Genomic DNA, 25,326 nt, shown 5'->3' with positions numbered 1-25,326 from the left:
CCCCACCAAGAAAGAAGCAATTAATCTCTCCTTGCACAAACTGGCTCTACAGAGGCAAGATGTCCACCTCATCATCATCCTCCGATATATCACCGTGTACATCCCCCTCCTCACAGATTATCAATTCGTCCCCACTGGAATCCACCATCTCAGCTCCCTGTGTACTTTGTGGAGGCAATTGCTGCTGGTCAATGTCTCCGCGGAGGAATTGATTATAATTCATTTTAATGAACATCATCTTCTCCACATTTTCTGGATGTAACCTCGTACGCCGATTGCTGACAAGGTGAGCGGCGGCACTAAACACTCTTTCGGAGTACACACTTGTGGGAGGGCAACTTAGGTAGAATAAAGCCCGTTTGTGCAAGGGCCTCCAAATTGCCTCTTTTTCCTGCCAGTATAAGTACGGACTGTGTGACGTGCCTACTTGGATGCGGTCACTCATATAATCCTCCACCATTCTTTCAATGGTGAGAGAATCATATGCAGTGACAGTAGACGACATGTCCGTAATTGTTGTCAGGTCTTTCAGTCCGGACCAGATGTCAGCATCAGCAGTCGCTCCAGACTGCCCTGCATCACCGCCAGCGGGTGGGCTCGGAATTCTGAGCCTTTTCCTCGCACCCCCAGTTGCGGGAATAATTCCTCACCCTTATAAGGCAACACTTCCATGTGCTTTTTAGAATCTGCATCTCCTGTCCACTGGCAAGTCCATAAGCCTCTCCTAGCAGAAATGGACAATGCACTTACTTTAGATGCCAGTCGGCAGATTTCCCTCTGTGCATCTATCATATATAAGACTGAGTCTTTTATATGGTCTATGGTTAACAGGATCGTGTCTCTATCTAATGTGTCAATATTTTCTGACAGCTTATCTGACCAAGCAGCAGCAGCACTGCACATCCAAGCTGACGCAATAGCTGGCCTAAGTATAATGCCTGTGTGTGTATATACAGACTTCAGTATCGCCTCCTGCTTTCTATCAGCAGGTTCCTTGAGGGCGGCCGTATCCTGAGACGGTAGTGCCACCTTTTTAGACAAACGTGTGAGCGCTTTATCCACTCTAGGGGGTGTTTCCCAACGTGACCTATCCTCTGGCGGGAAAGGGAACGCCATTAGTACCTTCTTAGGAATTACCAATTTTTTATCAGGGAAAGCCCACGCTTCTTCACACACTTCATTTAATTCATCTGATGGGGGAAAAACTACGGGTAGTTTTTTCTCTCCAAACATAATACCCTTTTTAGTGGTACCAGTAGTTATATCAGAAATGTTTAACACCTCTTTCATTGCCTCAATCATACAGTGAATGGCCTTAGTGGGCATCAGGTTTGACTCATCGTCGTCGACACTGGCGTCAGTATCAGTGTCGACATCTGGGTCTGCTTGAGGTAGCGGGCGTTTTAGAGCCCCTGACGACCCATGCGACGCCTGGGCAGGCACGAGCTGAGAAGACGGCTGTCCCACATTTGGCATGTCGTCGATTTTCTTATATAGGGAGTCTATACGTGCACTCATTACTTTCCATAAGCCCATCCACTCAGGTGTCTGCCCCGCAGGGGGTGACATCCCTTCTAAAGGCATCTGCTCTGCCTCCACATCATTATCCTCATCAAACATGTCGACACAGCCGTACTGACACACCGCACACACACAAGGAATGCTCCGAATGAGGACAGGACCCACAAAAGCCCTTTGGGGGGACAGAGTGAGAGTATGCCAGCACACACCAGAGCGCTATATAATGCAGGGACTAACTGAGTTATGTCCCCTATAGCTGCTTTTTATATTATATATGTATTGCGCCCAAATTTAGTGCCCCCCTCTCTGTTTTTACCCTGTTCTGAAGTGTAGACTGCAGGGGAGAGCCAGGGAGCTTCCTTCCAGCGGGTCTGTGAAGGAGAAATGGCGCCAGTGTGTCTGAGGGAGATAGCTCCGCCCCTTTTCCGCTGCCTATTCTCCCGCTTTTTTCTGGATTCTGGCAGGAGTATTTACCACATATATAGCCTCTAGGGCTATATATTGTGGTATTTTTGCCAGCCAAGGTGTTTTTATTGCAGCTCAGGGCGCCCCCCCCCCCCCAAGCGCCCTGCACCCTCAGTGACCGGAGTGTGAAGTGTGCATGAGGAGCAATGGCGCACAGCTGCAGTGCTGTGCGCTACCTTGGTGAAGACTGATGTCTTCTGCCGCCGTTTTTCCGGACCTCTTCTTGCTTCTGGCTCTGTAAGGGGGACGGTGGCGCGGCTCCGGGACCGAACACCAAGGACTGGGCCTGCGGTCGATCCCTCTGGAGCTAATGGTGTCCAGTAGCCTAAGAAGCCCAATCCGGCTGCAAGCAGGCGAGTTCGCTTCTTCTCCCCTTAGTCCCTCGCTGCAGTGAGCCTGTTGCCAGCAGGTCTCACTGAAAATAAAAAACCTAAAACTATACTTTCTTTCTAAGGGCTCAGGAGAGCCCCTAGTGTGCATCCAACCTCGGCCGGGCACGAAATCTAACTGAGGCTTGGAGGAGGGTCATAGTGGGAGGAGCCAGTGCACACCAGGTAGTCCTAAATCTTTCTAGAGTGCCCAGCCTCCTTTGGAGCCCGCTATTCCCCATGGTCCTTACGGAGTTCCCAGCATCCACTAGGACGTTAGAGAAAATTTATTTCCTAATGTTTGATGCTGTAAACTTGATCATGTGTAAGTAAATACACAGTTTGCCACATATATACATTATTATACACATTGGGGTAAATTTACTAACATTTGTATTTTTCGGAAAAAGGTCAAAGTTCAATCACGAATGACATCGAAAGTGTAAAACTGCAACTTTTTGAATTGATTACGACTAATTTACTAAGCTGTCGTATTCGGGTTTTTCTTTTGTTCCGATGTCGATGTCATTCGTGTTTTTTTTTCTATTTTTACGGCAATGATTAGCAAAACACTGCCGACTTTTTAAAAATGAATCTCGGCCGGATCTGTGTGATCCGTGCTGGGGTTCATTTTTTTTTTATTTTTTTAACTAAACAATGTAAAATCATTAAAAAAAAATGCGTGGGGTCCCCCCTCCTAAGCATAACCAGCCTCGGGCTCTTTGAGTCGATCCTGGTTGCAGAAATTTGGGGGAAAAAATGACAGGGGTTCCCCCATATTTAAGCAACCAGCATCGGGCTCTGCGCCTGGTCCTGGTTCCAAAAGTACGGGGGACAAAAAGAGTAGGGGTCCCCCGTATTTTTAAAACCAGCACCGGGCTCCACTAGCTGGACAGATAATGCCACAGCCGGGGGTCACTTTTATATAGTGCCCTGCGGCCGTGGCATCAAAAATCCAACTAGTCACCCCTGGCCGGGGTACCCTGGGGGAGTGGGGACCCCTTCAATCAAGGGGTCCCCCCCCAGCCACCCAAGGGCCAGGGGTGAAGCCCGAGGCTGCCCCCCCCCCATCCAATGGGCTGCGGATGGGGGGGCTGATAGCCTTTGTTGTAAATGAAAAGATATTGTTTTTAGTAGCAGTACTACAAGTCCCAGCAAGCCACCCCCGCATGCTGGTACTTGGAGAACCACAAGTACCAGCATGCGGCGGAAAAACGGGCCCACTGGTACCTGTAGTACTACTACTAAAAAAAATACCCAAAAAAACACAAGACACACACACCTTGAAAGTATAATTTTATTACATACATACACACATACATACATACTTACCTTATGTTTCCACGCAGGTCGGTCCTCTTCTCCAGTAGAATCCAAGGGGTACCTGTTGAAGAAATTATACTCACGAGATCCAGGGGCCCAGGGTCCTCGGGGAATCCATGTGTAATCCACGTACTTTAATAAAATAACAAAACGCTGACCCGAGCCACGAACTGAAAGGGGACCCATGTTTGCACATGGGTCACCTTTACCCGAATGCCAGAAACCCACTCTGACTTCTGTCTAAGTGGGTTTCTTCAGCCAATCAGGGAGCGCTACGTTGTAGCACTCTCCTGATCGGCTGTGCTCCTGTACTGACTGACAGGCGGCACACGGCAGTGTTACAATGTAGCGCCTATGCGCTCCATTGTAACCAATGGTGGGAACTTTCTGCTCAGCGGTGACGTTACTTTAGGTCAACCGCAGGGCAGAAAGTTCCCACCATTGGTTACAATGGAGCGCATAGGCGCTACATTGTAACCCTGCCGTGTGCAGTCAGTCAGTACAGTGTGCAGTCAGTACAGGAGCACACAGCCGATCAGGAGAGTGCTACAACGTGGCGCTCCCTGATTGGCTGAAGAAACCCACTTAGACAGAAGTCAGAGTGGGTTTCTGGCAGTCGGGAAAAGGAGTCCCATGTGAAAACATGGGTCCCCTTTTAGTGCGTGGCTCGGGTGTCCGGTTTTTTTTTTTCCAACAAGTACGTGGATTACAAAGGATTTCTCCGAGGACCCTGGGCCCCTGGATCTCGTGAGTATAATTTCTTCAACAGGTACCCCTTGGATTCTACTGGAGAAGAGGACCGACCTGCGTGGGAACATAAGGTAAGTATGTATGTATGTGTGTATGTATGTAATAAAATTATACTTTCAAGGTGTGTGTGTCTTGTGTTTTTTTGGGTATTTCTTTAGTAGTAGTACTACAGGTACCAGCGGGCCCGTTTTTCCGCTGCATGCTGGTACTTGTGGTTCTCCAAGTACCAGCATGCGGGGGAGGCCTGCTGGGATTTGTAGTACTGCTACTAAAAACAATATCTTTTCATTTACAACAAAGGCTATCAGCCCCCCCATCCGCAGCCCATTGGATGGGGGGGGGGACAGCCTCGGGCTTCACCCCTGGCCCTTGGGTGGCTGGGGGGGGACCCCTTGATTGAAGGGGTCCCCACTCCCCCAGGGTACCCCGGCCAGGGGTGACTAGTTGGATTTTTGATGCCACGGCCGCAGGGCACTATATAAAAGTGACCCCCGGCTGTGGCATTATCTGTCCAGCTAGTGGAGCCCGGTGCTGGTTTTAAAAATACGGGGGACCCCTACTCTTTTTGTCCCACGTATTTTTGGAACCAGGACCAGGCACAGAGCCCGATGCTGGTTGCTTAAATATGGGGGAACCCCTGTCATTTTTTTCCCCATATTTCTGCAACAAGGATCGGCTCAAAGAGCCCGAGGCTGGTTATGCTTAGGAGGTGAGACCCCACGCATTTTTTTGGGGGGAAAAAAACACTTCCCCACCCCTTCCCACTGATAGACATGCACGAATCTCATGGATCCCTGCATGCCTATGCAATCACGAATAAAAAAAGGTCTGTTTTTTTTAGCACTTTTTAACGAGTTGTAATTTTTCACGGCAGTGTTTTTTTTTTTTGCTTTGCACTTCTTAGTAAATGACCGAGATTTATACTTAAACAGACGCGTTTTGACCGATGGTGTATTTATTCGTGATTTTTTCCTAGGACTTCCAAAATATTACGAATGCCCTCATCACTGCCGTGATTTGAGTTTAGTAAATTACCGAGATGACACTTTGATGAAAAAACGGCATCTCGGTCAAAATCGGGACCTTAGTAAATTTACCCCATTCTTTGATTTTTGTTGTAAAAGTACATATTTGTTTTTCAGCATCATGTGTAAAAACATTCTTACTAATTTTTAACACACACAAACATGTCCCAACAATACTGACATTCATTTTGTCAATGTTTTTTAAACAAAACAAAGCCAACATATTACAAGCTTTTTACGCAACTCAATTGTGTTCTTCTTGTAATGTTGTATAGAGAAGAAAGCTAAAATGCGTATCAATAACATTGTAATTTGGATTGTGTGCAGGAAAAGAGAATGGTTTGAATCTAGAAAGAGTAATGATTAGAAAAAAATCAAGTGGTCAGTTTACTTCCTGCTAAAGACATTCTGTCTGGCTGGCAATTATTGTGTCTGCAGGAAAAGAGAATGATTGGAATCTAGAAAAAGTAATGATTAGAAAAAAATCAAGTGGTCAGTTTACTTCCTGCTAACATGTATGTGTGGCTCCATCAACATTTCCCTCCTCCAATACAAAAAAAATGGTAAAGAATAAATGTGCGTACAAATTTTATGTTGTTGTTTGTACCACTTATAATTAATGATGTTGTAAAAATTGTCAAGGAGCTAAGTGTTATATATTTTTTGCCAAAAATACACTTACTACCTATTTTCAGTTACTTATCACAAATGTAACTTGTATTTTTTTCACGTTTTTTTGGGTGGCTGCTTGTCCTGCCCTTTACCTTTAACACTGTCATGTTGTCGTGCTCTGGTGGAGCGTCTTGGTGGTGATGAGACTGGCGTGATATTTGGAGTAGTCGTACCAGAACTGCTTCTTGTTTGCTGTTGGTGCATGCATCTGAGTGTTTCATTCAGGTTAGTGAGGGTGGCATTGAGTTCATGTGTGGCAGCATTTTGATTGTCTACTATTTGGAATAAACTTTCATTAATCTTTTGATTGTTTTGAAAAATGTTCATATAACTTTGCTGTTGTCTGTGCTGTTCTTCCATTATGCGCTGTAAGTTGCCCATGACCTGTGTAATGTCTGTACGCATGAGTTCCATGGTATTGCCTATTCTGGTTGTTTGTTCATTTTGTCTACTCAGATTTCTTGATATTCTTCTGAGGTGAGATGGTAGGCTTGCAAACATTTGTGTCTGCTTACGCAGGCAATCTTCATTAGTGGCCTGCTGTCTAGCCCAAATGGACCAAAACACCTGATCGGGGTCTTGTGTTCCTGGGCTGTGTTGTTGTGGTGGTGTGCTTTGCTGTGGTGGTGTACGCACAGGTGCTGCGGGGACTCATTCCTTGCCTTATTGGCTGCATTTCTAAGATGTTTGTCTCCTCCATGTCACTGTGTTGCTGTTGTTGCGGAGGGATGCTGTTCCCGGGACTAGAAGCTGAAATGTTAAACAAATCTCTGTTAGCTATCCATATGTTTGAGAAATGGAAACAAATCACTACATATGGAACACATGTCATTCACTGTTGCTTTCAACTATTCTGCCTAGCAACATCATCACTCATAGTTTAAATACATACATATGCCTGTTTGTGGCAAATGTGTCTGGTTACTTAATTGTGAAAGCAAACACTTTAGTTTTATTGTAGCTCACACATACTCCACCATAAAAACACATTGGAATACATAATGTGTTACCTTATAGCTTTGTTCAAACAAACATAGTAATGTTGTTATATGTATTTTGCAATGTTACCTCAAACACACATGTGAAATTTGGAAAAACAACCTTATGTTTTTATTGCAAAAAGTGTTTTTTTGTTGCAGCATCTTACACACAATGTCATACTGTATGCGCTTAAATATATATAATATCGCCAAAAATTGCCCCCCCTCTCTGTTTTACCCTGTTTCTGTAGTGCAGTGCAGGGGAGAGTCTGGGAGCCTTCCCCTCAGCGGAGCTGTGCAGGAAAATGGCTCTGTGTGCTGAGGAGAATAAGCCCCGCCCCCTATTTCGGCGGGCTTTTCTCCCGTTATTGCTGAGACCTGGCAGGGGTTAAATACATCCATATAGCCCCAGGGACTATATGTGATGTATTCATTTTGCCAGAAAAGGTATTTACATTGCTGCCCAGGGCGCCCCCCCCAGCGCCCTGCACCCTCCGTGACCGCCGGTGTGAAGTGTGTGACAACAATGCACTGCAGCTGTGCGCTACCTCTCTGAAGACTGAAAGTCTTCTGCCGCCGATTTCTGGACCTCTGGACCTCTTCATACTTCAGCATCTGCAAGGGGGCCGGCGGCGCGGCTCCGGGACCGGACTCCATGGCTGGGCCTGTGTTCGATCCCCCTGGAGCTAATGGTGTCCAGTAGCCTAAGAAGCAAATCCATCCTGCACGCAGGTGAGTTCACTTCTTCTCCCCTAAGTCCCTCGTAGCAGTGAGCCTGTTGCCAGCAGGTCTCACTGAAAGAAAAAAAACCTAATTAAACTTTCTCTAAGCAGCTCTTTAGGAGAGCCACCTAGATTGCACCCTGCTCGGACGGGCACAAAAACCTAACTGAGGCTTGGAGGAGGGTCATAGGGGGAGGAGCCAGTACACACCATGTGATCCTAAAAGCTTTACTTTTTGTGCCCTGTCTCCTGCGGAGCCGCTAATCCCCATGGTCCTGACGGAGTCCCCAGCATCCACTTAGGACGTCAGAGAAATTAACATTTAAACTACTGCATAACAATATACCATATAACAGTGTTTGATTACACACCTGCTTTATATTCGAATGTTTGAGCCCGGCCCCCTGTCGAATGGGGAAAAAACGGTCGCTCATCAACAGCATTGCCGGTCTGTATAGCTGTGTTGTGACAATATTCAGTTTTGTTCAATATGTCCCGCAGAATACTGTCAGCCGTCGCATCATCCATTTTTGTGGAATCTTTATCCGGTGAAAAAATGAAAAATAAATATTACATATGGTATAAAATTAGAACAACATGAAAAAGAGTTGTATTATTATTGAGAATATAAAGTGTGTACAGGTGACAACAAAACAGCACAACGGTACAAGGTTTATTTTTAATTCTTTAGCCGGTGGAAAATAAATAAATAAAAAAAATACAGGCATTTAACATCATTTATTTTTTATTTTAAAATATAAATCTTTTTAATTATTATTTTATTATTATTATAATAAACTATTACATGTTACTCACAGGCAGGAACCAATTCCAAAATATTAGTAAAATCTGGTATCATGCTGAAATCTGAACCATACGGACTCTCTCCAACATCATCGAAATTCTCTGTGTTTGTGGTGTCTGTAATTTAATTGTGAGAAATAAAAATGAGATTTTTTTTTTAATTACTTATCAATGTATCCAGACTGTTGTACATTCATACTATTTAAACTTTTAATAATAAGTAAAAATGAACAAATTGTAGACCTTGACTATAATTTCGTACTATTTAAACGTTTAAAAATAAATAAAAATGTGTCAATGGTATTTATAGACTTAGCTTACCATGGTTCATTTGATAACTTGGCAAATCGCCATTTCCGGATCCGGATGTGCACATGATCTTATCTTTGGTGATTGTCTGTCGCTGAACCAATAATGAAAATGAGATATGTTTAATATCAGTGCTCTATTAAACAATTCACACATTAAATGATCGCGTACATTGAGACTATATTGAATTACAGCTCGGATGCATTGTCAAAATGCGCCGCTAGATGGCACTATTACCACATATTTAAACAGCCTTCAGTGAGTCACAATTATACTTATTTCACAGCCATATTTGTAAAATAAAAAATATAACATGCTAGAGCCATAATGATAATAATAAAATAATAATAAATAATAATAACACTTACCATGATGCCTTTGCTTGTGTATAGCGATGTAACTTCAGTTGAAATTCCTTCTCAGAGCTGTGTCCCACTTCAGAGCTGTGTCCCATTCTTATAGTCATGGATGTGAGCCAAATGGCCCCCACCAACCTGTGGTATGCTGTCCCACATTTCCAAGATGCTGGGGCGGAGTTTTTAAACATATAAACTTTGGTTTATAATTTATTAATTGTGATAATTCTTTTCAGTTACAATGAAGATATAATCTGTTAGCGGGTTCTTACACGTCATACTCAGCACTTCAAAAATATACCAAATACTTAGAAATACACACCTGAGGTTTGAGAATGCCTCAAATCTAGATTGACACCCTACCCCCACCACCCTCTATGTTTTTAAGCAGGGAAACCAACAAGGACTGCACAGTGACACAGGCATAATTTAAGTAAGTCCTATTTATTTATACAGAGTGTCAGTCAACTTGGGGTCGGCGTTTGGACGTAGGGTCCCCCGTGCCTGTTCTGGCTGGACTGTCTCAGGACAGTCACTTTTTATATCCTGTTTGTCTATTATTTATGTATGCACATTTTTTTTTCACATACTCTCTACCTTTAAACTCATAGTAGGGACCTCCATATACTCACACTTTATATCCCTTTACTATCACTATTTTTTAGTGTGATGCCCAGGGGGGTCCTTTGCTGGATCATGTTTGAGGGTTTCCTGCGTTCCGGATGTTGGCCCCATAGTGTTAGGAACCTGCCCGACAAGAGGTGACCTGGACGATTGGTGGGTAGGCCAATATCATTGGCCAACGATATACTAACAACCTCTTATGATTTACCAAATTATACTGTAATGATCGCTTAGTGCATCTGCACCCCCTTTTGTCTGTGTGTACTACTTATATATATATATATCTTTTTATTTAAAAGCACGATAGTTTAAAATTAAGATGTCATTTTGAGTCAATACATAGACCTGTAGGTGTTGCTAATGTTCTTTTGCAGAGATTAACTTAGGTATTCTTTGCCGTGAAATAGCGCCACATGCGTGTTTTTAAAGTCCTATTGAAGCGCTCTATAACAGCCGCTTTCACATCGTTATTGGTCGTGAAATGATTTATACCGTATTTTTCTAACACATTTTTTAGGTTTCTGTTTAGAAACTCTTTACCGTTATCGGTTTGTAGCTTCATCGGCACAGCACCCCGCTGAAATATTTTTTCAAAAGCATTAGCGACTGTTGCTGCGTTCTTAGCGGTCAGACTTTCACCCCACACCCTCTTACTGAATATATCGATGATTGTTAATATGTATTTAACACCATCGTTGTATTTTGACAGATCTATTAGCGAAACCAAATCGCATTGCCACTGTTGGTTTATACCCGATACACAAATCATGTTCCTTTTATAGTTTTTTCTTGCTGGCTTGTGCAACGTGTATGCGTCTTGTTCTTGTAACCACTTTCTTACGTCAGATCTTTTAAATTTATTTTTAACCGACCCATAATATTTATCAATGCCGCTAAAACTACCTGGTTTTAACACTGTGTAATATGCATCTTTCATCCGCTTGATTTGACGCGCTGCGTTGCGTGACATTCTGCGACTGGTGTTACGTGACACTCTTTTCAAAGCCATTATCTTTTAATACGGTTTAATATATATATATATATATATATATATATATATATATATATATATATATATATATACTTTGACAGAAAGGTGGTCTTTATCTACTACTAACATGTGCATAGAGAGTTAGATTTGGGTGTGGTGTGTTCAATCTGCAATCTAATTTGCAGTGTAAAAATAAAGCAGCCAGTATTTACCCTGCACAGAAACAATATAACCCACCCAAATCTAACTCTTTCTGCACATGTTATATCTGCCTCCCCTGCAGTGCACATGGTTTTGCCCAGTTGATATCAAAAATCCTGCTGCGATCAACTTGGAATTACCCCCCTTGTGCAATGTATGTTACGAAATGAATGGAAAATAACTGTGCCCCCTCCTTTGGAGAGATAAATGTGAGCTGGACAATTAAAACCAGATGTACACTATATGCCTATAAATATGTGTTATTTAACTCAATAAAGCAGAATACTTGTGAGACATATCCTGTGCGTTTGTTTCATTGAGTGTTCTCCCAACGCGTTGGTCCCTGCTTCAAAGAGGTGACTTGATAATTGAAGGACTTTTCTTTAGTAACCAGACTGCGCTAATGAGGCTAGCGCTATCACTTCTTATTACATATTTATACTGGCGTGGGTTCTTAATTTGTGCCCAGGCATTTACTAAATGTTTGCCAGTGGTCAGAGTCGAGGTTTTCTGCTGCCCAGGGCAGCCCCCCTGCGCCCTTCAGTGCCGCTGTGTGTCTGGGAGCATGGCGCGCAGCGCGACCACCGAGCAGTACCTCAGACACTGAAATCTTCTGCCGTCTAACTGAAGTCTTCTGATCTTCTAATACTCACTCAGCTTCTTTCTTCTGGCTCTGTAAGGGGGGTGACGGCGCGGCTCCTGGAACAAGCATCTAGGCACAGCTAGCGATCAGACCCTCTGGAGCTAATGGTGTCCAGTAGCCTATGAACTCACTGGAAGTAGGTCTGCTTCTCTGCCCCACGAAGCAGGGAGCCTGTTGCCAGCAGTGCTCCCTGAAAATAAAAAACCTAAATTATGTCTTTTTCAGAGAAACTCTGTAGAGCTCCCCTGTGTGCGTCCAGTCTCTCTGGGCACAGAATCTAACTGAGGTCTGGAGGAGGGGCATAGAGGGAGGAGCCAGTTCACACCCATTAAAAGTCTTAAAGTGCCCATGTCTCCTGTGGATCCCGTCTATACCCCATGGTCTATGAAGCGTCCTCAGCATCCTCTAGGACGTATGAGAAATGGAAATATATATATAGATATTTAGGGTGGAATCCAGTCTCTAGGTCGACAGTAACTAGTTCGACAAGTCAAAAGGTCGACATGAGTTTTTCACTTTTTTTTTTGTAACTTTTTCATACTGAACGATCCACGTGGACTACGATTGGGAATAGTAACCTGTGCCGAACGCAGCGGTAGTGGAGCAGAAAACACACAAAAATCCCCATAGTAATAGCGATATCACATATGAAAACAGCACATAATTAGAATGATAAAAAAACACATATAAAAAGTCAATGTTTCTTTTTAAAACCACTTATTCATATGCTTCAATGTATCTGTATTAAATTTGCAACCGAGTCATTTGTTTGTTAGAGGTCAGCAAAGCAGTAACCACATACGCTGCCAGTTCTCAGAGCTTGCAAATGTTTTTATTACAGATATGGAGCAGCTTTGATAATAAGCAGATATACAGTAGATGTGTGGTTAGTAGTCAACTAGCATCCCAGTATATAATATTCACATGCAAGGCTCCATTATGACTCTCTAATCAGAGTGACTTGTATTAAAGCTGTTCCAGCCGCTATATTTACCCCAGTTGTAGTCCAAGCGTTGCCACGCTATACGTATTTTGCAGCCACATATTTGTAAATCTTTGAAACCGTGCAGAAGGAACAATTACATATTTTTTTAATACTAGTATGACGCAGCACCCCAGCTGTATGGAGACTGTGAGTCCAATGGAGATATTCAATTAGCCGTGAATTGCTGGAGCAATCCAATTAGCGGGAGTTATCCCACATGTGAATGCTCAGTGTTGGACAGAACCTTGTAATTCAGTGTAAACATGGTAAAATTGTGGGTTTGCGTGGGAAAAACTCATCGATTCTGAAGTTTACATGGAATCAGTGGGTTTCCCTGCCTCAAACCCGATTTTAAGGCACAGGAAAAAGGCTATTTAATTGTATAGCATTTTCCAATCCCCGCTCCACATGGACTTTAGCCAGCATTTAGCCCACGGCTAACTGTTTACCCCCAGCTGGCAAACTACAAGCAGTCATGTTGCATTAGCTTATTTTAACAACTAAACACAAAGTATTATAAAAATCTGACGGCAAATGTGACTGATTTCATTGGAAATAATTACAACTTTGTTCTGTACAAATAGCATAAACGAAATATGCAGCATTGCGGATCTCCCAGCCGGAATACATTTAGAAATAAAAAGAGCAGATAATAGACAAATATGAAAGAACTCATTATGAAATAATACGGAACATATTTGTAGTTATAGAATGTGAGAGCATCACGATGGTTTAAGACTCCCAGTTTCCTGCAAGTATCTGATCACATTTGGTATATTCATCCCTCTAAACTCTGGTTGTGTAGCAGCAATATACTGGAAAACGCTGTGGAGCTGGGACGCATCCATATTTTTGATGCTGCTGTAGAAGATCTCTTTAGCATCACTTTGTTCGGCTAGTTCCGGTTCCAGGCTGGAGCGGACGGCACAATGTGACACAGAAGGAACCGATTCATCTACAGTCTTTGGACTATAACCGACGTGCTCTGGATCAGCCTGGCCTGTGGGCGCTGGAGCCTGGTGACTGCTGGCGGGAGATTCCTGAACCCCCGTTGCGTTTGCTTGCTCTGGCTGGAATATCTTCAGCGCTTTATTACAGTCCTGAAGGATGATTTTAACAAACGAGGCGTCCTCCTCATTCCGTATCTCTAAGTCTCTCATGTACGCAAAGAATTCATCATTGTGTGTAAATGGCGATTGATCCAGAAGTTTCCATTTCTCTCGCTCTGCTTCATATTGATCGCTGCTCTTGCACCAATCATTTTTATTATGGACATATATGGCCATTTTGGACGGTGTTGGGCCCTTGTCGGCAATTGCTAACGTTTTCATTTCTTTTCTCCCATACTTATAGTAAATCTCTATGGCAGCGCAACGTATTGCGTTTTTCTTATCAACCACTCTTACAATCTTACCCGTGGAAGGTAATGCTTCGGGATGGTGTGTTTGTAAATACCTCTTCATATGCGTTGTCTCACATAAATGGAGGAGCATGTCTTTTCTCTGCAATATCACAGTGCAGAGGTGACATATGTACAGGTAGTTGCCCATCTGCACTTCCACAACGTGCTCCAGGCCCAGCATAGGCTCATCCTTCACATAGGTGTCCAGGAAGTGCTGGAAGCTCTTTAGCTGAGGAACCATTGCAGGACACTGCTTTTCCACCCGCGCTCTGTGCTTTTTTCCCATAATATGGTCATTAAAGGCGAAAGCTGCATTTAAAGTAATACCGCAATACGTACAGACATACATCGTCCCCTGTTTATTATACTCCTTGACTGTACTGAAGCCGCTGCTGCTACTTCGGTAGCGTCTAGGATGCCTTCGCCAGAAGAACCTAGTGCACGTCAGGCAAAGGGCGGTGTTGTGGTGGAGTCCAAAGAAGCGTCGCGCTGGCCTCACTGTCACTTCCGGTCGGGAGCTATGGTAGCGTCTAGAATGCCTTCGCCAGAAGGACCTAGTGACGTCAGGCAAAGGGCGGTGTTGGGGGTGGAGTCCAAAGAAGCGTCGCGCTGGCCTCACTGTCACTTCCGGTCGGGAGTTATGGTAGCGTCTAGAATGCCTTCGCCGGAAGGACCTAGTGACCTTCCGGCGAAGGCATTCTAGACGCTACCCTGGCATCATCTCTGTTGAAGTGCGCGAGTAAAAACGGTGCAGGGAAGTGTGGGAGTCACATGGTCTGGTCACATGTGCTGTGACGTCACCGGACGACGTCTATGAGAGGGGAACTAGTCAGCTGCATAGCTCCCGACCGGAAGTGACAGCGCGGCCTGACGTGCACTAGGTCCCTCCGGCGAAGGCATCCTAGACGCTACCGGAGTAGCAGCAGCGGCTTCAGTACAGTCAAGGAGGACGATAAACAGGAGAAGATGTATGTGTGTACGTATTGCAATGTTACAGTAGCTTCAGCCATCGACATTAATGAGCATGTTATGGGGAGAAAGCACAGAGCGCGGATGGAAAAGCATTACCCTGCAATGGTTCCTCAGCTACAGAGCTTCCAGCACTTCCTGGACACCTATGTGAAGGATGAGCCAATACTGGGCCTGGAGCACGTTGTGGAAGTGCAGATGGACAACTACCTGTACATATGTCACCTCTGCCCTGTGGTATTGCGGAGACTAGAGATGCTCCGCCATTTATGTGAGACAACGCATTTAGAGAGGTATTTGCGCAGACACCATCCCGAAGTATTACCTTCCTACATGCATAAGACTGTAAGAATGTATAATGAGAATACAGATTCAGCTATACGTTGTGCTGCCACATACATTTACTCTCAGTATGGAAGAAAAGAAATAAAAACATTAGCAATTGCCGACAAGGGCCCAACACCGGCCAAAATGGCCAAATATGTCCATAATGAAAATGATTGCCCCAAGAGCAGCGATCAATATGAAGCAGAGCGAGAGAAATGGAAACTTCCACCCTAAATCTCTCTCTGTCTCTCTCTCTCTCTCTCTCTCTCTCTCTCTCTCTCTCTATCTATATATATATATATATATATATATATATATATATATATATATATATATATATATATACAGGTTGAGTATCCCATATCCAAATATTCCGAAATATGGACTTTTTTGAGTGAGATAGTGTAACCTTTGTTTTCTGATGACTCAATGTACACAAACGTGGTTTAATACACAAAGTTACTAAAAATATTGTATTAAATGTCCTTCAGGCTGTGTGTATAAGGTGTATATGAAACATAAATGAATTGTGTGAATGTACACACACTTTGTTTAATGCACAAAGTTATACTAAATATTGGCTAAAATGACCTTCAGGCTGTGTGTATTAGGTGTATATGTAACATAAATGCATTCTGTGCTTAGATTTATGTCCCATCACCATGATATCTCATAATGGTATGCAATTATTCCAAAATACGGAAAAATCCCATATCCAAAATACCTCTGGTCCCAAGCATTTTGGATAAGGGATACTCAACCTGTATATATTTATTATATTCCATTTCTCACACGTCCTAGAGGATGCTGGGGACGCTTCATAGACCATGGGGTATAGACGGGATCCGCAGGAGACATGGGCACTTTAAGGCTTTTAATGGGTGTGAACTGGCTCCTCCCTCTATGCCCCTCCTCCAGACCTTAGTTAGATTCTGTGCCCAGAGAGACTGGACGCACACAGGGGAGCTCTACAGAGTTTCTCTGAAAAATACTTAATTTAGGTTTTTTATTTTCAGGGAGCACTGCTGGCAACAGGCTCCCTGCTTCGTGGGACTGAGGGGAGAGAGGCAGACCTACTTCTGTGAATTCAAAGGCTCTGCTTCTTAGGCTTCTGGACACCATTAGCTCCAGAGGGTTTGATCGCTAGCTGTGCCTAGATGCTCGTTCCCGGAGCCGCGCCGTCACCCCCCTTGCAGAGCCAGAAGAAAGCAGCTGGGTGAGTATTAGAAGATCAGAAGACTTCAGAGTTTGAGGTACAACGCTGCGCGCCATGCTCCCACATGCACATCAGCGGCACTGAAGGGTGCAGGGCACAGGGGGGGGGGGGGGGGGGGGCGCCCTGGGCAGCATTAATCCTCAACTCTGAGCACTGGCAGATATATAATAAGTACCTGGGCACAGATTAAGAACCCCCGCCAGTATAAATATGAATATAGAAAGCGGGACTGAAGCGCGCCATTAAGGGGGCGTGGCTTAGCCCTCACAGCTCTATCCAGCGCCATTTTCTCTCCACAGAGCTGCAGAGACGCTGAGCCTTCCTCTCCACCTTACAAGTAACAGGGTGCAAAACGGGGGGGGGGGGGGCACAGTTGATTTGGTGCTAAATTTATATATATAAAAAAGTGTTGCCAGGTCTGGCGCAGTGTATTACACATTTCAGAACCAGGATAGGCGCTGGGTTGTGAGCTGGCAAACTCCCTTTGTGTCTCTCTGACAGGCTTAGCTGTGGGTCTGTCCCCTATAGCCCAGTGTGTTTGGTGGTGTCGGTGCGCGTGTGTCGGCATGACTGGCACTGAGTGCTCTTCCCAGGAGGAAGCAGGATTGGAGAGAGTACAGTCTGTGGGAGTGACCCCGTCACCACCGCCGACTGCTGAGTGGGTAAATACAGTGCCAGATTAAGGTCCACATGGGCCTGGAGCTGAAATTTAGAAAGGGCCTATTATGTGCTGCTGCAGGTAGTGTGGTAAGTGCCGTAGAGAAATTCTCCCGGGGTGGGTAGGGGGTGTGGTGACATACTAGGAGTATCAACTATATATACTACCTTCGCACACTGCATCACTGCATTACTTCCCCACCTTACATTCCCTCATTATATCTACCTCCCCAAACTACTTACCCACACTACATCACTATGCTACCTACTCACTCTACATCTCCACACTATGGCCCTCATTCCGAGTTGATGGCTCGCTAGCTGTTTTCAGTAGCCGTGCAAACGCAGTCGCCGCCGCCAAGGGGGAAGTGTATTTTTGCTTTGCAAGTGTGCGAACGCCTGTGCAGCCGAGCGCTGCAAAAACATTTTGTGGAGTTTCAGAGTAGGTCTGAAATTTCTCAGCCCTTGCGATCACTTCAGTCTTTTTGGTGCTGCAATTGACGTCACACACCCGCCCTCCAAACGCCCGGACACGCCTGCGTTTTCCCTACTACTCCCAGAAAACGGTCAGTTGACACCCATAAACGCCCTCTTTCTGTCAATCTTCTTGCGATCGGCTGTGTGAATGGATTCTTCGTTAAATCCATAGCTCAGCTGCGTTGTACCCGTACGACGCATGTGCGCATTGCGATGCATACGCATGTGCAGTAGAGACCTGATCGCAGCGAAAATCGGTAGCGTGCGATCAACTCGGAACTATACCTCCCCAACATTACATTACAATGATAACCTACCCACATTACATACCCATATATCAGTGAACTACATCCCCACACTACATACAAGGACTATATCACAACGCTGCCTCCAAACTACATCCAATAAAAGTAGCAGCTAATGAACCCTACACCGGGGAATTGAGCAGCACACAGGAAGAGGAGTTAAGCACACATGGTGAGGGTAAGGGGGTAGCACAGGGGTGAGGTGTCAGACACCCAGGGGTGAGGATAAGGAGCAGCACAGGGGTTAGGTGTCAGGCACACAGAGGTGAGGAGTTAGGCACACAGGGTGACGGTAAAGGGGAGCACAGGAATGAGGTGTCAGGCACACAGAGATGTGATGGTAAGGGGGCTGCACAGGGGTGAGGTGTCAGGCACACAGGGTGACGGTAAAGGGGAGCACAGGAATGAGGTGTCAGGCACACAGAGATGTGATGGTAAGGGGGCTGCACAGGGGTGAGGTGTCAGGCACACAGGGTGACGGTAAAGGGGAGCACAGGAATGAGGTGTCAGGCACACAGAGATGTGATGGTAAGGGGGCTGCACAGGGGTGAGGTGTCAGGCACACAGGGTGACGGTAAAGGGGAGCACAGGAATGAGGTGTCAGGCACACAGGGTGAGGGTGAAGGGAAGCACAGGGGTGAAGTGTCAGGCACACAGGGTGAGGGTAAAGGGGAGCACAGGAATGAGGTGTCAGGCACACAGGGTGAGGGTGAAGGGAAGCACAGGGTTGAGGTGTCAGGCACACAGGGTGAGGGTAAAGGGGAGCACAGGGGTGAGGTGTCAGGCACACAGGGTGAGGGTGAAGGCAAGCACAGGGGTGAGGTGTCAGGCACACAGGGTGAGGGTGAAGGGAAGCACAGGGGTGAAGTGTCAGGCACACAGGGTGAGGGTAAAGGGGAGCACAGAGGTGAAGTGTCAGGCACACAGGGTGAGGGTGAAGGGGAGCACGGGTGAGATGTCAGGCACACAGGGTGAGGGTGAAGGGAAGCACAGGGGTGAAGTGTCAGGCACACAGGGTGAGGGTAAAGGGGAGCACAGGAATGAGGTGTCAGGCACACAGGGTGAGGGTGAAGGGAAGCACAGGGGTGAGGTGTCAGGCACACAGGGTGAGGGTAAAGGGGAGCACAGAGGTGAAGTGTCAGGCACACAGGGTGAGGGTAAAGGGGAGCACATAGGTGAAGTGTCAGGCACACAGGGTGAGGGTGAAGGGGAGCACAGGGGTGAGATGTCAGGCACACAGGGTGAGGGTGAAGGGAAGCACAGGGGTGAAGTGTCAGGCACACAGGGTGAGGGTAAAGGGGAGCACAGGAATGAGGTGTCAGGCACACAGGGTGAGGGTGAAGGGAAGCACAGGGGTGAGGTGTCAGGCACACAGGGTGGGGGTAAAGGGGAGCACAGAGGTGAAGTGTCAGGCACACAGGGTGAGTGTGAAGGGAAGCACAGGGGTGAAGTGTCAGGCACACAGGGTGAGGGTGAAGGGAAGCACAGGGGTGAGGTGTCAGGCACACAGGGTGAGGGTGAAGGGAAGCACAGGGGTGTTGTGTCAGGCACACAGGGTGAGGGTGAAGGGAAGCACAGGGGTGAGGTGTCAGGCACACAGGGTGAGGGTGAAGGGAAGCACAGGGGTGAAGTGTCAGGCACACAGGGGTGAGGGTAAAGGGGAGCACAGGGCTGAAGTGTCAGGCACACAGGGTGAGGGTGAAGGGAAGCACAGGGGTGTTGTGTCAGGCACACAGGGTGAGGGTGAAGGGGAGCACAGGAATGAGGTATCAGGCACACAGGGTGAGGGTAAAGGGGAGCACAGGAATGAGGTGTCAGGCACACAGGGTGAGGGTGAAGGGGAGCACAGGAATGAGGTGTCAGGCACACAGGGTGAGGGTAAAGGGGAGCAGAGGGGTGAAGTGTCAGGCACACAGGCAGAGGGTGAAGGGAAGCACAGAGGTGAAGTGGCAGGCACACAGGGTGAGGGTGAAGGGGAGCACAGGGGTGAGGTGTCAGGCACACAGGGTGAGGGTGAGGTGTCAGGCACACAGGGTGAGGGTAAAGGTAAGCACAGGGGTGAAGTGTCAGGCACACAGGGTGAGGGTAAATGGGAGCACAGAGGTGAAGTGTCAGGCACACAGGGTGAGGGTGAAGGGAAGCACAGGGGTGAAGTGTCAGGCACACAGGGTGAGGGTGAAGGGAAGCACAGGGGTGAGGTGTCAGGCACACAGGGTGAGGGTGAAGGGAAGCACAGGGGTGTTGTGTCAGGCACACAGGGTGAAGGTGAAGGGAAGCACAGGGGTGAGGTGTCAGGCACACAGGGTGAGGGTGAAGGGAAGCACAGGGGTGAAGTGTCAGGCACACAGGGGTGAGGGTAAAGGGGAGCACAGGGCTGAAGTGTCAGGCACACAGGGTGAGGGTGAAGGGAAGCACAGGGGTGTTATGTCAGGCACACAGGGTGAGGGTGATGGGGAGCACAGGAATGAGGTATCAGGCACACAGGGTGAGGGTAAAGGGGAGCACAGGAATGAGGTGTCAGGCACACAGGGTGAGGGTGAAGGGGAGCACAGGAATGAGGTGTCAGGCACACAGGGTGAGGTTAAAGGGGAGCAGAGGGGTGAAGTGTCAGGCACACAGGGTGAGGGTGAAGGGAAGCACAGAGGTGAAGTGGCAGGCACACAGGGTGAGGGTGAAGGGAAGCACAGGGGTGTTGTGTCAGGCACACAGGGTGAGGGTGAAGGGAAGCACAGGGGTGAGGTGTCAGGCACACAGCGGTGTGGGTAAAGGGGAGCACAGGGTTGACGGTAAGGGGGCAGTACAGGGGTGAGGTGTCAGGCACATAGGCTGAGGGTAAGGGGGCAGTACAGGGGTGAGGTATCAGGCACATAGGCTGAGGGTAAGGGGGCAGTACAGGGGTGAGGTGTCAGGCACATAGGCTGAGGGTAAGGGGGCAGTACAGGGGTGAGGTATCAGGCACATAGGCTGAGGGTAAGGGGGCAGTACAGGGGTGAGGTGTCAGGCACATAGGCTGAGGGTAAGGGGGCAGTACAGGGGTGAGGTGTCAGGCACATGGGCTGAGGGTAAGGGGGCAGTACAGGGGTGAGGTGTCAGGCACACAGGCTGAGGGTAAGGGGGCAGTACAGGGGTGAGGTGTCAGGCACATAGGCTGAGGGTAAGGGGGCAGTACAGGGGTGAGGTGTCAGGCACATAGGCTGAGGGTAAGGGGGCAGTACAGGGGTGAGGTGTCAGGCACATAGGCTGACGGTAAGGGGGCAGTACAGGTGTGAGGTGTCAGGCACATAGGCTGAGGGTAAGGGGGCAGTACAGGGGTGAGGTGTCAGGCACATAGGCTGAGGGTAAGGGGGCAGTACAGGGGTGAGGTATCAGGCACATAGGCTGAGGGTAAGGGGGCAGTACAGGGGTGAGGTGTCAGGCACATAGGCTGAGGGTAAGGGGGCAGTACAGGGGTGAGGTATCAGGCACATAGGCTGAGGGTAAGGGGGCAGTACAGGGGTGAGGTGTCAGGCACATAGGCTGAGGGTAAGGGGGCAGTACAGGGGTGAGGTGTCAGGCACATAGGCTGAGGGTAAGGGGGCAGTACAGGGGTGAGGTATCAGGCACATAGGCTGAGGGTAAGGGGGCAGTACAGGGGTGAGGTGTCAGGCACATAGGCTGAGGGTAAGGGGGCAGTACAGGGGTGAGGTGTCAGGCACATAGGCTGAGGGTAAGGGGGCAGTACAGGGGTGAGGTATCAGGCACATAGGCTGAGGGTAAGGGGGCAGTACAGGGGTGAGGTGTCAGGCACATAGGCTGAGGGTAAGTGGGCAGTACAGGGGTGAGGTATCAGGCACATAGGCTGAGGGTAAGGGGGCAGTAAAGGGGTGAGGTGTCAGGCACATAGGCTGAGGGTAAGGGGGCAGTACAGGGGTGAGGTGGCTGGCACACAGGGTGAAGGTAAGGGGGCAGTACAGGGGTGAGGTATCAGGCACATAGGCTGAGGGTAAGGGGGCAGTACAGGGGTGAGGTGTCAGGCACATAGGCTGAGGGTAAGGGGGCAGTACAGGGGTGAGGTATCAGGCACATAGGCTGAGGGTAAGGGGGCAGTACAGGGGTGAGGTGTCAGGCACATAGGCTGAGGGTAAGGGGGCAGTACAGGGGTGAGGTGTCAGGCACATAGGCTGAGGGTAAGGGGGCAGTACAGGGGTGAGGTGTCAGGCACATAGGCTGAGGGTAAGGGGGCAGTACAGGGGTGAGGTGTCAGGCACATAGGCTGAGGGTAAGGGGGCAGTACAGGGGTGAGGTGTCAGGCACATAGGCTGAGGGTAAGGGGGCAGTACAGGGGTGAGGTGTCAGGCACATAGGCTGACGGTAAGGGGGCAGTACAGGTGTGAGGTGTCAGGCACATAGGCTGAGGGTAAGGGGGCAGTACAGGGGTGAGGTGTCAGGCACATAGGCTGAGGGTAAGGGGGCAGTACAGGGGTGAGGTGTCAGGCACATAGGCTGAGGGTAAGGGGGCAGTACTGACAATGCTAAATTCCTTTGTCGTATAAACAACCCTTTATGAAGCTAAGAACACTGTACGCTGTTTACTTAAGAAGTACCGTAATGGTACGCTGTTGGCGTAACGATCGCTCGGCCGTAGGCGAGACGCTCAAGCGTCACGTTCGCTCGCGGCCCAGCGATCACAGGACACGTTATTGGTTATGTCTAGGGTAATGATTCGCTATGGCGTAGCTTACGCTCGAGACCACGAGGAGGTCACCAGCGATGCAGACGCTCACAACACTATACCTTTATGTTAAAACCTTATACCAATGAAATACACTGAATACCTTAATGTGAGTACAGGGTGTAAGTGCAACCTTGTGTAACCTGACTAACTACAAAGCTGCTTGAGCGTCACCGACACTCAAGTGAACACTTAACACTATAGAAAATACACAGATACTGGTTTAGGTTCCAAAGCCTATTAACTGTATTATATCTAATATACTTGTAAAAGGGGATAACAGTACAAATGATACACTACAATATAACAAGGACTTCCTAACCACAGAACTAAACAATAAATACAAAAAGACAATACTACACTGACCTAAATGCAATACAGTACAATACTATAATACTATGAGAGATATAAGAGAAAAGAGGAGAGAGAGAGAGAGAGAGAGACGGAGAGAGATGAGAGAAATTGGCTCACAGTAAGAAAATGATTACGGAGAGAAAACTTACGCACAAAGGGTAACGATCGCATGCGCCTCGATATCCAGCTCCCGGCTATCAGCAGATAACCGTTGGTGAGAGAGAGTGAAGTTGGATATGGTCGGCCTGCCTATTTATGCCCCACACACAATGCAATCTCATAGTCCCTACAATCCCATTGTCCATTGGCCGAAGGAATTCGGCCCTGCATCATAACAAAAGGTCATAAGTTGACTCATATCAGTGGCCCTGGTTATGCAAAACAATGGGTGATGACTAACACATTCCTGTCTTCTGGAGAGCGATTGTTTGGCGAATACAAAACAGAATCCTGTCTGGGTTTTGTTCTATATTCATGATGTCCACTTTCAGTTGAGACAATGACATCTCAGCCCTCATTCTCCTGTATACAAATCCAGCCCCATTTGTAAACACAGGTGTTGGCCCTCCTTATTGAGTCTCAAAAGCTCAGTGTAATTAAAGGCTATTGTACTCCGTCTGCGGGAAAGATACTGATTTGGAGTACAATTGATCTTCAATTACTATTCCTGTGTTTACCTTATGCATGTGTAGATATGAGGCCCTCTTAACATGCAAACTATTGTTTGGGGGATCTCTGAGGTCAAAGAGACATTTGAGACCCACTGATGCCTGTCTCCAACTGTTCAGATGCATTCTAAGTAAGAACAAATAATAATAAATAAATGGACATAACTTCTTATGTCCATAACTATTCGCACGAGCGATTAATACGCTCCAAACCAACACCGGAATATTGCTAATTAAATACTCTTCCGATGGGTACCAAACACTGCTGTATGATTCCTGTTAGACCCTTCGTACGATGCAAAGAGGGATTCCTCAGCTCAGGGACATTCTATTTTAACCAAACTTTCAGAATCTATCAAAGGGACCATGATCTATAAACTACATTAATTGTGAACAGTTGTAACGAATGGGTCGCACGCTACGACTACGTAAACTCTACCGTAAATACGCATACCGCGCCTGCGAGTGCACGCTATTGCGGGTATGCGCCTCCACGGGAGAGCGCACGCACGCGCAGCACGGACCAGTGTGCGGTGCAAATATGGCAACGTGCATAGAGACATTTTTCTGACTTCGACAGTCCACCCTTTGGCAGTCAATAATAACTGCCACAAAACGTTTAAGGAGAAAAATGTAAGTCAGGGGTTAATTGATTTCCATGGTGGGGTAAGGAAGAAGAGAGGAGTAGGTGTGAAAAGGGTATGACCTAGTGAGAGAGTAGAAGCATGTGTGTATGAGTCCATGTTTGGAGGGTCATGTATCATCGTGCCGTACGTGTGGTAAATCAAGCTTCGAGGTATTGCGAAGTATACATTTGAATTCCTTCTTATCCCGTATCAAGGGTCTGTGGATGGGCTGTCAAACTCTACCGAGCTCATTTTGGCTTTTAGTTGTAACAAAATGGGGATGCACATTTTAGTTGATGATACATGAATGGGGGAGGTATGTGGTTGCTGATATCTGTGCCTGTATTCCCTATCGTCTATGTGTGTTATTACCTGAGGGTTGTAGAGATGAAGATAAAGAACACTTATGGAGAATGCAATGATATTCTATGTCAGGGAAATGTACATCTGTCGTTGAGGTTGTGTTCGGTATCTGTTGAGAGTCGTCTTCTTTGCGCTGTATTGCTCCTTAGGCATGAGCAAATAGCTTTGTCTGAGCCATCAGATTTACAAAAAATGTTGGGCTAGCGTGAGTTTAAAAGTACTAGGGAAACTGGGGATCCATGGCAAAGTTCATCAAGTGTCCATTTCTCAAGTGGTCAAAAACTTCATCTTTGGTCTTGTCTGTTGTCTTGTCTGTATACCGTCTCGTCAACTTCCTTGTCCAAGGGGTCTTTGTATCTTGGAGAAAAGCAGAAAAACAGGTGAAAGAAACGGACCGTATAATCGCATTTTCATCACATTCTGGTTTCTATCATTGGGTCATAAATCAAATCCAGGTTAATTACGGTTTCCTCACTCCTCAAGCTCATCACTTTTGTACTTTGTTTGCACCT

The 25,326-nt window shown here is 46.9% G+C and overlaps 1 long non-coding RNA gene across 1 annotated transcript; it reads right to left on the bottom strand.

Moving 5' to 3' along the window:
• Window positions 1-8,180: 8,180 nt before the first annotated feature.
• On the bottom strand, window positions 8,181-9,420 carry LOC134911892 (uncharacterized). The gene is made up of 4 exons (XR_010176940.1): window positions 9,308-9,420; window positions 8,952-9,033; window positions 8,643-8,747; window positions 8,181-8,365 (listed from the first exon to the last, which is right to left on the bottom strand). It is a non-coding gene; the product is annotated as an uncharacterized LOC134911892 (long non-coding RNA).
• Between the last annotated feature and the right edge of the window lie 15,906 nt (window positions 9,421-25,326).

Source organism: Pseudophryne corroboree, chromosome 4, assembly GCF_028390025.1.
Source record: "Pseudophryne corroboree isolate aPseCor3 chromosome 4, aPseCor3.hap2, whole genome shotgun sequence".
Lineage (NCBI taxonomy): Eukaryota > Metazoa > Chordata > Amphibia > Anura > Myobatrachidae > Pseudophryne > Pseudophryne corroboree.
Note: the sequence above shows the minus strand (reverse complement) of the source record. Positions and strands in the feature narration are given on the sequence as shown.